At 40.5% G+C, this 15,616-nt stretch overlaps 1 protein-coding gene across 6 annotated transcripts in view; it reads left to right on the top strand.

Moving 5' to 3' along the window:
* Window positions 1-15,616, top strand: part of ZDHHC15 (zinc finger DHHC-type palmitoyltransferase 15) — a 232,114-nt gene that overhangs the window by 156,697 nt on the left and 59,801 nt on the right. The window lies entirely within an intron of this gene.

The following is a 15,616-nucleotide window of genomic DNA, read 5'->3' as shown; positions in this document are numbered from 1 at the left end:
GAAATAGCCTAACCAAAAGGTCCCACCCACAACAGGTCTGCCCCCACAGGGAAGGATTAAAAGAACATGGCCTTTTGTGGGGTACATGACAGCTCTAAACCAGCACACAACCCCAACACCAACACTTTGCATTGGTGTGGAACATTTGGTACAACTGTCAATAGCACATTTTAATAATTATACTATTAACTAAAGTCCACAGGCTAACTTAGGGTTCACTGTTTGCATAGGGTACAATGGATTTTTTAAAATCTTTAATCAGTTACCACTTATACCATCTAACATTTCCCCTTTTAATCACATTCAGATAAATATTTCAGTGCTCCTAATTATGTTCGCAATATTGTGCTACCATCACCACCATCCATCACCAAAACATTTTCATCATTCCAAATAGGAAGCCTTAACTTCCCATTCCCTATCCCTACCCTGTCCACTGGTAACCTGTATTCTAGAATCTGACTCTATGAGTTTGCTTATTCTAGTGTTTCAAATCAGTGAGATTATACAATATTTCTCCTTTCTATCTGGCCTATTTCACACAACATAATGTCTTCAGGGTTCATCCATGTTGTCACATGTATCAGGACTTCTTTGTTTTTTACAGCTGAATAATATACCATTGTATACATATACCACATTTTATTCATCCAGTTCATCTGTTGATGGACACTTGGGTTGCTTCCATCTTTTGGCAATTGTGAATAATGCCGCAGTGAACATCAGTGTGCAAATATCTGTTTGAGTCCTTGCTTTCAATTCTTTTGGGTATATGCTAAGTAGTGTGATTGCCAGGTCATACGGTATTTATTAGCTTTCTGAGGAACTGCCAAACTGTTTTCACAGTGGTTGCACCATTTTACATTGCCACCAGCAATAATTGGGTATTTCTAATTCTCTGCATCCTCTCCAACACTTCTATGTTTCTGTTTCTTTTTAATAGCAGCCATTTAAATGAGTGTGACATGGTATCTCATTGTGGTTTTGATTTGCATTTTTCTGATGGCTAATGATGTTGACCATCTTTTCATGCACCTTCTGGGCATTTATATATCTACTTTGGAGAGATGTCTATTCAGTTACCATTTTGTAACTGAATAGATGTTTTGTAGTTTTGTAGTTTTCTTTGTATAAGTCCTTTACATCCTTAGTTAGATCTATTCAACTCATTTGCCCATTTTTAAATTGGGTTGTCTTTTGGTTGTTAAGTTGAAGGATTTCTTTAAATATTCTGGATATTAAACCATTATTGAATATGTGGTTTCCAAATGTTTTCTCCCATTGTGTAATTTGTCATTTTATTTTCATGATAAAGTCCTTTGAGGATCAAAAATTTTTAATTTTGATGAGGTCAATTTATCTATTTTTTCTTTTGTTGCTTCTGCTTTGGGTGTAAAGTCAAAGAAACCATTGCCCAACACAAGATCCTGAAGATGCTTCCCTACATTTTCTTCTAGGAGTTTTAGTGTTTTGGTTCTTGTATTTAGGTCCTTGATCCATTTTTAGTTATTTTTGTATAAGGTGTGAGGTAGGGGTCCTCCTTTTTTTTCTGCAAATGGAGATCCAGTTGTCCCAGTACCATTTGTTGAAGAGACTAATACTTCCCAATTGAGTAGTCTTTGCCACCTTGTCAAAATTCAGTAGGCCATAAATTTCAGGGTTGATTTCTGAGCTCTCAGTGAGCTCTTTTAAAGGACTCCATGATCTAATTAAGACCCACTTGGAATGGGTGGGGTCACACCTCCATGGAAATGATCTAATCAAAAGGTCTCATCCTAATCAAAGATTAATGTCTGCCCCCCGCAAGATTGTATTAAAGAACATGGTTTTTGTGGGGGACATAACAGATTCAAACCAGCACATATGACCTTTATCATGTTGTGGAAGTTTTCTTCTATTCCTAGTGTTCTAAATATTTTCATCAAGACAGGATGCTGTATTTTGTCAGATGCCTTTTGTATATCAATCATGATCCTGTGCTTTTTTTTCCTTCATTCTGTTAATGTGGTATATTACATTAATTGATTTTCTTATATTGAATCAACCTTGCATACCTAGGATAAATCCCACTTGATCATGGTGTATAATTCTTTTGATATGCTGTTGGATTTTGTTTCCTAGCATTTTTTGAGGAATTTTGCATCTCTTTTCATAAGAGATATTGGTCTCCAGTCTTCTTTTCTTGTGGTATCTTTGTCTGCCTTTGGTATGAGGGTGAGGTTGGCCTTGTAGTATGAATTAGCTGATGTTCCCTCCTCTTCAATTTTTTAGAAAATTTGAGCAGAATTGTAGTTAAGTCTTCTTGGAACGTTTGGTAGAATTCTCCTGTGAAGCCATATGATCCTGGACTTTGGGAGGTTTTTGATGACTGATTCAATCTCTTTACTATTAATTCATTCATTGAGATCTATTTCTTCTTGAGTCAATGTAGGTCATTTTTTTATTTGTATGAATTTGTCCATGTCATCTAGGTTATCTAATTTATTGGTGTTCAGTTGTTAATAGTATCCTCTTATAGTCCTTTTATCAGTGGAGTCAGTAATAACGTCCCCCTGTTCATTTCTTCTTTTGGTTATTTGTATCCTTTCTCTTTGTCATTCTAGCTAAAGGTTTGCCAATGTTATTGATCTTTTCAAAGAATCAATTTCTTATTTTGTTGAGTCTCTCTATTGTTTTTTATTCTCTATGTCATTTATCTCCACTCTAATCTTTGTTGTTTCCTCCCTTCTGCTCACTTTGGGTTTAATTTGCCCTTCTTTTTCCAGTTCTTCCAGTTTGAAGTTAGGTCTCTGATTTGAAGTCTTTCTTTCTTTTTTAGTGTAAGCATTTAGAGCTATAAACTTCCCTCTCAGCAATGCCTTCACTGCAACCCATAAGTTTTGGTATGTTGTATTTTCATTTTCCCCAAGATATTTCCTAACTGCTCTTATTTCCTCTTTAACCCATTGGCTGTTTAAGCCTATGTTGTTTACTTTCCACATATTTGTGAATTTTTCATTTCTTCCTCCATTATATTGACTTCTAACCTCATTCCATTGTGGTCTGAGAAAGATACACTGTAGGATTTCAATATTTTTGAATTTATTGAGATTTGTTTTTGACATTCACATATATTCAATCCTGGAGAATGATCCACATGCACCTTAGAAGAACTTGTATCCTGTTTTTGTTGGGTGCAATGTTCTATATATGTCTGTTAGGTCTAGATGATTTAGAGTATCTTTCAAGAATTCTGTTTCCTTACTGTTCCTCTGACTAGATTGTTCTATCCATTATTTAGAGTCATGTTAAAGTCTCCTGCTTTTAATGTGGAACCGTCACTTTCTCCCTTCAAATCTGTCAGTATTTGCTTTATATATTTTGGGGCTGTGCTGTTAAGTGCATATATATTTATAATTGTTGTTACATCTTCTAGTTGAATTGTACCATTTATCAGTATATAATGGCCATCTTTCCTCTGTGGGCAAACTCTTTGACATAAAGTCTATTTTATCTGATTTTAGTATAGCTACTCCAGGTCTGTTTGTTTACTATTTTCATGGTATATATTTTCCCATCCATTCAGTTTCAACCTACTTTATCTTTGAATTCAAGGTGAGCCTCTTGCAGACAGCATATAGTTGAGTCGTGCTTTTTTATCCATTGTGCCAATCTCTGCCTTTTGACTGGAGAGTTTAATCCATTTATATTTAAAATCACTACTGATAATACAGGACTATCTTCTGCCTTTTTGCTATTTAGCCTTCACTGTCTTATAACCTTTTTGCACATCATTTATTCTGTTAATGCCTTCTTTTATATTTATTTGAATTTTGGTGCCTTGTCTTTTCCACCTGGATATACTTTTTATCTCTTTTCCTCATACTTACCATGGGGCTAAAATTTAACCTACATAACTTACAGCAATCATGTTTGGTTTGATAAAAACTGAACTTCAATAGCATACACATATACTTTTGCTATACCCCTCCATTCCTCCACCTTTTTTTGTACTTGTTATCACTTATAGCTTTGTACATCATATGTCCAAACCCATAGATTTATCATTTCCCATTATGGATTTGCATTTTAGTAACTTTAGGTAGTAAGAAGTGGAATTACATAACAAAGAAAACACTACAATAATACTGGCATTTAGTATCCAAATGGTTACCTTTACCACAGATCTTTATTTCTTTTGCCACATTGAACAACTGTCTAATGTCCTTTCCTTTCAGTCTGAAGACTCTTTTGCATTGCTTGTAGGGTATGTCTAGTGCTGATGAACTCCCTCAGCTTTTCTTTTTCTGGGAATGTCTTAATATCTCCTTCATTTTTTGAAAGAAAGCCTCTCCAGATATAAACTTCTTGGTTGGCCATTGTTTTCTTTCAGCACTTTAAGTATGTCAACCCACTTGCCTATGTGCTTTCTGATGAGAAATTGGCACTCAATGTAATTGGGACTGTGCTGGTTTGAATCTATTATGTCCCTCCAAAAAAGCCATATTCTTTAATGCAGTATTGTCTGGGCACACTTAGTATTTAGATTAGGGTGGCACCATTTGATTAGGTTGTTTCCATGGAGATGTGGTCCACTCAACTGTAGGTAAGACTTTATAATTAGATCATTTTCATGGAGGTGATTTCTATTAAGGGTGGGTTTATTAGTTCACTGGAGTACTTTAAGAGAGCTCACAGAGAGGAGAAGCTCAGAGAAGCTGAGAGAGACATTTTGGAGAGAAGCTAAGATATGTATCCAGAGTTTGCCCCCAGGAGAAGCTAAGAGCTGTCAGAGACCTAGATGCTTGGAGATGCTGGGAGATGCAAACCAAAGGACTTTTGGAGATGCTAACACAGGAGCAAAGGACCCACAGATGCCTTCCCAGCTGACAGGTTTTCCGGACACCATCAGCCTTTCTTCAGTGAAGGTACCCTCTTATTGATGCCTTAGTCTGGACACTTTTACAACCTTGGAACTGTAAATTTGTAACCTAATAAATCCCCTTTATAAAAGCCAATCTATTTCAGGTATTTTGCATAGTGGCAGCTTTAGCAAACTGGAACAGGGACTTTCTTGTATTAACACATTGCTTTTCTGTTTCTGCTCTCAGAACTCTCTCTGTGTCCTTTGCATTCAAAAGTGTGATCAGTAAATGACAGGGTACATTGTTCTTCATGATTGTCCTGTTTACTGTTCTCTGGGCTTCCTGGATGTGCATGTTCACAACTTTTGCTAAATTTGGGAAGTTCTCTGTCATTCTGTCTTTGAATATTCCTTCTGCCCATTTCTCTATTTCTTCCCCTTCTGGGATACCAGAAATGTATAACTTGGTATGCTTGATGGTGTCCCATAGGTGTCTTAGGTTATTTTGCTTTTTATATTTCTTTTTTCTTTCTGCTCCTCAGCCTAACTCATTTAAAGTCTCTTGTCTTTGAGACATATTCTTTCTTCTGTCAACTCCAGTCTCCTTTTTTTAAAATACAATTTTATTGAGATATATTCACATAACATACAGTCATACAAAGTGTATAATCAATTGTTCATAGTATCATCATATAGTTGAACACTCATCACCACAATTTTTGAACATTTTCATTACACCAAAAAAATATAAAGAGTAAAAGACAACACCCAAACAGCTCATATCCCTCATCCTCCCTATTATTCATTTACTTTTTATAAATTTACATCCCTAGGAGTCATGTTTCACATAGGGGGAAGGGCAGTGAGTTTACCTGCAGAGTTAGCTTAAAGAGAAGACACATCTGAGCAAAAAAAGAGGTTCCCTGGGGGTGACTCTTAGGCCAGTTATAAGGCTTAGTCTTTTCTTTGCAGTATATAGGCTTAGTCTTTTCTTTGCAGTAACAAGCTTCATAAGGGCAAGCCCCAAGATTGAGGGCCAGTCTATTAAACTGCTATTCCCCAATGCTTGCAAGAATATCAGGAATTCCTCAGGTGGGGAAGTTTAATATTTTGACATTTTCCCCAAGTCCCTCAAGGGGGCTTTCCAAATACTTTTTATTCTCTTCTCAAATTACTCTGGGATGTATTGGGGCTTCCCACTAACCTGTACACACCAACTAGATTTCACCCCAATTCAAGTTCCATGTAATTATGCTGTTTGAATAAACTGACCGTACAAGTTAAATTATATAGTGTGCTACAGAAAATATAGATTTTGCATCAAATAAACATCTCTTCCTTTGGTCTCACATAGAAGTTGAAGTTTTAAAACACAGTCAATATCATCCTTTACCCTTTAGCCTGATTTACCTTAGTCCCAACCAAGTCCATTCTGTTGATATCTCTAATGGAAGTCTGATCTATTTTTTCAGCTTCTTAAACAGTTTATGTATGGGGTAATGCTGACATTCATAGCAGCCAAACTCTGGCTCTGAATCTCAGGTTTCACACAGATACCAAAAGTTCCAGAGAAAAACCAGGTTATACACAAAGGGCTCAGCATCTCAGAATTAAGAAGAAACCATTACAACTCATGAATAGATGAGACTGGTGTAAGAGCTTACAATCTAGGAACCATTAAAATAAGCCTTCCCCTGATAACCCATGCTCTCAGATTCAATTTACCGAGTTTGCACATTATAGTCAGACCATATTAGTGTTGCATTATAATGTCTGTCTTTTCAATTCAGGCTTATTTCACTCAGTATACTGTCCTCAAGGTCATTCACCTAGTTGCATACTTCACAACTTCATTTCTTCTTGCCACTGCTCAATATTCCATTGCATGTATACACTGCAGTTCACCATTCCATTTATTAGCTGATGTACTCTTAGGCCCCCTCCATCCATTGAAAATTGTGAATACTGCTGCCATAAACAGCAGTGTGCAAGTGTCCCTTCATGTCCCTGCTCTCAGTTCTTCCAAGTATATACTCAATAACAGGGTTACAGTACCATATAGCAACCTCATACTTTCCTGTGGAACCACCACACTGCCCTCCAGATGAGCTGCAACATTCTACTTCCCCACCAACATGGACTAGGTACACACCTTTCTCCACATTTTCTCCAGCATTTGTATCCCTCTGTTTATTTTTTTAAACCAGTTCTATTCACACATGATACAATCCATCCTAAGCAATCAATGATTCCTGGTATAATAACATAGTTATGCATTCACCACCACAATCTATAGGAGAACATTTACATTTCTTCCACAAAGAAAGAGGAAGAGGAGAATAAAATGAAGAATAAAAAATAAGAAAGAAGAAAAATAAAAATAAAATAATAAAATACAATGAAAAGGACAGACAACAGCAACACCAAGAATCCCATACCACTCCCTTATATATCTCCCTCTTACAGATGTTAACTTTGGTATATTGCCTTTGTCACAATTAATGGAAGCATATTACAATGTTATTGTTAACTAAAGACTCTAGTTTGCATTGATTGTATTTTCCCCCTATACCATCCAATTTTCAAAACCTTGCAGTGTTGACATTCATTTGTTCTTCCTCATGTAAAAACATTTTTCTATTTGTACATTTAATCAACATCATTGACCACTCTAGGTTTTCCTAAGTTATACAATCCCATTCTTTATCTTCTATCTTTGCTTCTGGTGTCACACATGCCCTTAGCCTTCCTCTGTCAGCTGTACTCACACTCATCTTTGTTCAGAGTACTTACAAAATTGTGCTACCATCACAAATTTTTGTGCTACCCATTTCTGGATCTATACAATCAATCCTCTTGAACCTTCTGTCCTCCTTCAGCATCAAATGCCAGATCTCTAACCTCTTTCTATCTCTTGATAACCTGTATTCTCAATTTTATCTCTCAAAGTTCACTCATCAATGTTCATATTAGTGAGACCAGTGTCCATCCTTTTATTTCTGGCTAATTTCACTCAATGTAATGTCTACTGTCTACCATTTTGTCTTTTGGATTTTAAATGTCACATCTCATTTTCTTATTTTTTCTCTCTCTCTTTTTACCTTTACTGATAGTCTTCATTTTTATACTCTTCTCCTAACCTCTCTCTCCTGTCTTTTCCTATCTGCCTTTAGTGCTCCCTTTAGTATTTCTTGTAGAGTAGGTATCTTGTTAACAAACCCTCTCAGTGTCTGTCTGAAAATATTTTAAACTCACCCTCACTTTTGAAGGACAGTTTTGCCAGATATAGAATTCTTTGCAGGCAGTTTTTCTCTTTCAATATATTAAATATATCATACCACTGCCTTTTCACCTCCATGGTTTCTACTGAGAAATCTACGTGCAGTTTTATTGTGCTTCCCTTGTATGTGATGGATCACTTTCATAAGAGTTGGGAAATTTCTAATTGATTATTTCCTCCATTATTCTTTCTGCTACTTTTCCCTACCCTTCTCCTTCTGGGATACCCATGGCATGTATATTCACGTGCTTCATGTTGTCATTCAATTCCCTGTGACCCTGCTCATATTTTTCCATTCTTTTCCCTATCTGTTCTTTTGTGTGTAGGATTTTAGATGTTCTATCCTCTGGTTCATGAACCTTTCTTCTGCCTCTTCAAATCTGCTGTTTTGGGTCTCCATTGTGTTTTTTCATCTTTTCTATTGTGCCTTTCATTCACATAAGTTCTGCCAATTTTTTTTCAAACTTTTGAGTTCTTCCTTATGTTTTCCCAATGTCTTCCTTATATCCTTCTCTTTTGACATCTCTTCCCTCAACTTGATTTGATTTTTTAATTGATTTAGCATATTTGTTTGAACATCTTTGTTGTTTCAACTCCTGTATCTCATTTGAAGTGTAATTTTGGTCCTTTGACTAGGCCATATCTTCATTTCTCCTATTGTGACTCATATTTTTTTGTTGTCTAGTCATCTGGTTTCATTGATTACCCCAGTCAGATTTTCCCAGATCAGCCAGGCCAAGGAGAAGTGTGTAATCTGTGTCAAATTTCCCTGAGGATGAGACTGAGCTGATTGTCAGTCTTTCCTGTGAAGCCTGTAGACTCTGCTTTTCCTATCCTGCCCATCAGGTGGTGCTTGTCAGCCTGCAGCTCCCCACTGTGCCTTTCTCAGCAGACCCTGTCCCTGCCTGAGACCAAGGGTGATTCAGAAGCCAAGCTTAAGCTGTTCCTGTTTATTTTCTTCCTGAGGCCCTGGGGTTTGAATTCTCTGAGGGAGAGCAGCCACTTGAGCTATGTCTCACCCCCCCCCTTTTCTTTAGGGAATTGTCTCCTTCACTTGACTCCTTCCTTTGTCTCTCTAACTTAACTCCACCCTTGCCTGGGTCAGTGATGACAATTGAAAATGCCTGAGGCATTCTCTAATGAGCTACTTAGAATGAGAGAAAAAAAGAAAAAAGAAATGCCCTTTTCAGAGCCAGTCCCCAGTCCCCCAGTTTCACCAGTCAAGAGCCGGAGTTGGTACCCTGTTCTATGTGCCCCTTTTCTTGGGACACAATCATTTCCCAGTATTCTGAGCTCAGGCAACTCCAAAGCCTCTGTTTTAATTTATTTTTTTTTCTGTCAGTCCACCTCCTCTCTGCCAAGAGAGACCTCAAGGTTAGTTTCCTGCTTGCTCCAGGTTTATCTGTGTTCATAGCTTGTAATCAGTAGTCCAAATTTGTTAATTAAAACTGCAATCGGAGCTTGGATGAGATGCCTTCCCTTAATCCCAGAAGAGACTGCTTCTTTTTCCCAGAGGGAAGTGACTCCAAACAAGCCTGCCATGCTAGTGGGGAAGGGGCACCATCAGATGCAGTTTGAGGGCTTTGTTTACAGTTCTTATGCTGAGATCTCAGCCCTTCCACCCATTCCAGACTGGTGTATAATGTGTGTCCAGTCATGGGTGTCCCTCAAAACAGTTGTTCCAGACTATTTACTAGTTGTTCCTGGCTATTTACTAGTTGCTTTAGAGGACTGACTAAATTCCACACCTCCCTTTGCCACTATCTTGCCCTGCCTCTCCTCCAATCTGCTTTTGAAACTCTGTGATGGTTAGGTTCATGTGTCAACTTGGCCAGGTGATACTACCCTGCTGTCTGGTCAAGCAAACACTGGCCTAACAATTAAATCATCAGTCAATTGACTGCAGCTGTGACTGATGACTCACCAAAGGGCATGTCTTCCACAATGAGAGAATGCAATTGGCTGGATTTAATCCAATTAATCAGTTGAAGACTTATAAGTGAGACAGATAGAGGACCTTCACTTCTTCTTCGGCTGCCCAGTGAAGCATTCCCTGAGAAGTTCATTGAAGTTGCCAGTTCATTTCCTGAGGAGTTCATTGAACACGTTCATCAAAGATCCCAGTTCATTTCCTGAGGAGTTCATTGAAGTTGCCAGTTCATTTCCTGAGGAGTTCATTGGACATCTTCCTTGGAGTTGACAGTTTGCTGACTGCTCTACAGAATGTGGATTCATGCATACCCACAGTTGCGTGAGTCACTTTTACAAATTTGATAGAGACACCTCTCATTGATTCTGTTTCCCTAGAGAACCCTAACTAATACAACTTGGTACCGGGAGTGGTTCTTGAGAAACAGAATCTTAAAATGGGCTTTTACAATTTGTTTTCCACTCTGATTAGATTCAAAGGCACTAATGACTATTTCCAATAATCAAGAGGGCACTGACAGCCCATGGCATGAGTTGGCAAAGGAGATATGACAGATATAAAGGTTTCTATGTGTGCCCTGAAAGAAAATCTTATTTCCTGTGCCCACAGACTGGAAGTTTCTGAAAACCAGATGCAGACTCTCATTGTGCGAGTAGCAGATTTAAAATAACCTCTCAGGGTGTCTGCTGTTAAAGTAAAGGCACTGATTGGAAAAGAATGGGATCCAGAAACTTGGGATGGGGACATATGGATTGACCTGTAGAGGGCTGTCCTGAGGAAACAGCTTCCCCACCTCCAGTCTGCCCTAAGGAGACTGCCATCCAACCCCCACCTAAAGAGATTAACCCTTCAGTGCCTGTTAATCCTGTAATCACCTCCCCTGAGGAAGCAGCCCTCACTCCTCTGTCTGGAGAGATGAATGCTGTTTTAAGAGACAAAAATGCAACAGAATGTCCTGAGGTAAATGTCTTGAGGAATAATTCTAACTTTTTTCATGACCCACCCCCACCACGAGTCTTTGCTTCAAGACCTATAACTAGGCTCAAGTCCCAACAGGCCCCAAAGGGAGAGATACAAAGTGTGACCCATGAAGAGGTACGCTATACTCCAAAGGAACTGTATGAGTTTTCCAACTTATACAGACAGAAACCAGGGGAATATGTGTGGGAATGGATATTAAGGGTGTGGGATAATGGTGGAAGGAATATAAGGTTGGATCAGGCTGAATTTACTGATACGGGTCCACTAAGCAGAGATCCTGCATTCAGTGTTGTAGCTTGAGGGATTAGAAAGGGTGTTAACAGTTTGTTTGTGTGGTTGGCTGAAACATGGATTAAAAGGTGGCCAGCATTACCAGAGGTTGAAATGCCAGAACTGCTCTAGTACAATGTGGAGGAAGGGATTCAAAGGCTTAGGGAGATTGGAATGTTAGAGTGGATTTATCATGGAAGACCTGCTCACACAGCCCTGGAATGTCCAGAGGACACACCTTTTACCAGGACTGTAAGGAATAAATTTGTGAGACTAGCTCCATCATCCCTGAAGAGCTCTGTAGTCACCCTTCTCTGTAGGTCAGATATTACTGTAGGAACTGCTGTCACTGAACTGGAATCCTTAAACACAATGGGGATAATTGGGTCCCCAGTTGGCAGAAGCCAAGTGGCTGCAGTTAATTGCCACAGACAAGGTGGGCATGGCTACCATAATGGAAAACAGGCTCAAAGCAGCAGTCAAAATAATATGACTTCCAGAGACTTATGGCATTTGCTAGTGGATCATGGAGTACCAAGTAGTAAAATAGATGGGCAGTCAATTAAATTCTTGTTTGAACTATATAGGCAGAAGAATTCTAGGTCATGTGAACAAAAGTCTCCCTTGAATTACAAAACAGAGAGGCACAGCCCCTTAATCAATTCCCAGACTTGAGACAGTTTACAGATCCAGAGCCCCTTGAATCAAGGGAAGGCCGGGAACCCTGTTACACTGCCAAAAATTTATACTGTTAATCTTCCTCCCAGCCTTCCCCAGGGGGACCTATGGCCTTTTACCAGGGTAACTGTACATTGGGGAAAAGGAAATGATCAGATATTTCATGGATTATTAGACACTGGTTCAGAAGTGACATTAATTCCTGGAGACCCAAAATGTCACTCTGGTCCACCATTCAGAGTTGGGGCTTATGGAGGTCAGGTGATTGATGGAGTTTTAGCTCAGGCCCATCTCACAGTGGGTCCAGTGGGTCCCCGGACCCATTCTGTGGTTATTTCCCCAGTGCCAGAATGCATGATTGGAATAGACATACCCAGCAACTGGCAGAATCCTCACATTGGTTCCCTGACTCCTGGAGTGAGGGCTATTATGGTGGGAAAGGCCAAGTGGAAGCCACTAGAACTGCCCCTGCCTAGCAAAATAGTGAACCAGAAGCAATACCGGATTCCTGGAGGGATTGCAGAGATTAATGCCACTCTTAAGGACTTGAAGGATGCAGGGGTGGTGATTCCCACCACATCCCCATTCAGCTCTCCTATTTGGCCTGTGCAGAAAACAGATGGGTCTTGGAGGATGACTGTGGATTATTGTAAGCTTAACCAAGTGGTGACTCCAATTGCAGCTGCTGTTCCAGATGTGGTATCATTGCTTGAGCAAATCAACACATCCCCTGGTACCTGGTATGCAGCTATTGATCTGGCAAATGCTTTTTTCTCAATTGCTGTCAGCAAGGACCACCAGAAACAGTTTGCATTCAGCTGGCAAGGCCAGCAGTTTACATTCACTGTGCTACCTCAGGGTTATATCAACTCTCCAGCCCTATGTCATAATATTGTCTGCAGGGATCTTGATTGTTTCTCCCTCCCACAAGACATCACAATGGTCCATTATATTGATGATATCATGTTGATTGGACCTAGTGAGCAAGAAGTAGCAACTACTCTAGATTTGTTGGTAAGGGATCTGCATGGCAGAGGATAGGAGATAAATCCAACAAAAATACAGGTGCCTTCCACCTCAGTAAAATTTCTAGGTGTCCAGTGGTGTGGGGCCTGTTGAGATATTCCTTCTAAGGTGAAGGATAAGCTGTTGCATCTGGCCCCTCCTATGACCAAAAAAGAGGCACAATGCTTAGTTGGCCTCTTTGGATTTTGGAGACAACATATTCCTCATTTAGGTGTGCTACTCTGGCCCATTTACTAAGTGACCAGAAAAGCTTCTAGTTTTGAGTGGGGACCAGAACAAGATGAGGCTCTGCGACAGGTCCAGGCTGCTGTGCAAGCTGCTCTGCCTCTTGGACCATATGATCCAGCTGACCCAATGGTGCTGGAAGTGTCACTGACAAATAGAGATGCTGTTTGGAACAATGCAGGCCCTTAGGATTTTGGAGTAAAGCTTTACCATCCTCTGCCGATAACTACTCTCCATTTGAGAAACAGCTGTTGGCCTGCTACTGGGCCTTAGTAGAGACAGAACGCTTAACCATGGGCCACCAAGTTACCATGAGACCTGAGTTACCTATCATGAGCTGGGTGTTGTCTGACCCACCAAGCCATAAAGTTGGGCATGCACAGCAGCACTCCATCATCAAATGGAAATGGTATATACGAGATAGAGCTTGAGCAGGTCCTGCAGGTACAAGTAAGTTACATGAAGAAGTGGCCCAAATGCCCATGGCCCCCACTCCTTCCACCTTACCTTCTCTTTCCCAGCCCATAGCTATGGCATCTTGGGGAGTTCCTTACAGTCAGTTGACTGAGGAAGAGAAAACTCAGGCCTGGTTTACAGATGGTTCTGCACGATATGCAGGCACCACCCAAAAGTGGACAGCTGCAGCACTGCAGCCCCTTTCTGGGATGTCCCTGAAGGACAGTGGTGAGGGGAAATCCTCCCAGTGGGCAGAACTTTGAGCAGTGCACCTGGTTGTTCACTTTGCTTGGAAGGAGAACTGGCCAGAGGTGCATCTGTATACTGATTCCTGGGCTGTTGCTAATGGTTTGCCTGGATGGTCAGGGACTTGGAAGGAACATGATTGGAAGATTGGTGACAAAGAAGTCTGGGGAAGGGGTATGTGGATAGACCTTTCTGAGTGGGCAAACAACATGAAGATATTTGTGTCCCATGTGAATGGTCACCAGAGGGTGACTTCAGCAGAAGATTTTAATAACCAAGTGGATAAAATGACCCATTTGGTGGATACCAATCAGCCTCTTTCCCCAGCAACTCCTGTCATTGCCCAATGGGCTCATGAACAAAGTGGTCATGGTGGTAAGGATGGAGGTTATGCATGGGCTCAGCAACATGGACTTCCACTCACCAAGGCTGATCTGGGCACAGCCACTGCTGAGTGTCCAAACTGCCAGCAGCAGAGACCCACACTCAGTCCCTGATATGGTGCCATTCCCTGAGGTGATCAGCCTGCTACCTGGTGGCAGGTTGATTACATTGGACCACTTCCATCATGGAAGGGGCAGCAATTTGTTCTTACTGGAATAGACACATACTCCGGATATGGGTTTGCCTTCCCTGCACGACATGCTTCTGTCAAAACTACCATCCATGGACTTACAGAATGCCTTATCCACCGTCATGGTATTCCACACAGCATTGCTTCAGACCAAGGAACCCACTTCACAGCAAATGAAGTGAGGGAATGGGCACATGCTCATGGAATTCTGTGGTCTTACCATGTTCCCCATCATCCAGAGGCAGCTGGGTTGATAGAACGGTGGAATGGCCTGTTGAAGACTCAATTATGGCACCAACTAGGTGGCAATACCTTGCAGGGTTGGGGCAGTGTTCTCCAAGAGGCTGTGTATGCTCTGAATCAGTGCCCACTCTGTGGTGCTGTTTCTCCCATAGCCAGGATTCATGGGTCCAGGAATCAAGGGGTGGAAACAGGAGTGGCACCACTCACTATCACTCCTAGTGATCCACTAGGTAAATTTTTGCTTCCTGTCCTTGCAAGCTTAAGCTCTGCTGGTCTACAGGTCTTGGTTCCAAAAGGAGGAGTGCTTCCACCAGGAAACACAACAGTAATCCCATTGAACTGGAAGTTAAGACTGCCACCTGGCCACTTTGGGCTTCTTATGCCTCTGAATCAACAGGCAAGGAAGGGGATTACTGTACTGGCTGGGGTGATTGATCCTATCAAGGGGAAATACCACTGCAACTACACAATGGAAGTAAAGAGTTTTCCTGGAATACAGGAGATCCCCTAGGGTGTCTCTTAGTACTACCATGCCCTGTGATTAAAGTCAATGGAAAACTGCAACAACCCAATCCAGACAGGACTACCAATGGCCAAGAAACTTCAGGAATGAAGGTTTGGGTCACCCCACCAGGCAAAGAACCATGGCCAGCTGAAGTGCTTGCTGAGGGTAAAGGGAACATGGAATGGGTAGTGGAAGAAGGTAGTGATAAATATGAACTATGGCCATGTGACCAGTTACAGAAACAAGAACTATGATGGCATGAATATTTCCTCCTTGTTTTATGATTATGTTTGTATTTGTCTGTAAAGCAAATATCTTTGCTTTCTTCTCTGTCTTATCCCCTAATCATATGGCATAAC

The sequence above is a fragment of the Choloepus didactylus genome, chromosome X (genome assembly GCF_015220235.1).
Source record: "Choloepus didactylus isolate mChoDid1 chromosome X, mChoDid1.pri, whole genome shotgun sequence".
Taxonomy (NCBI): domain Eukaryota; kingdom Metazoa; phylum Chordata; class Mammalia; order Pilosa; family Megalonychidae; genus Choloepus; species Choloepus didactylus.
This window is presented reverse-complemented; position numbering and strand designations above follow the sequence as displayed.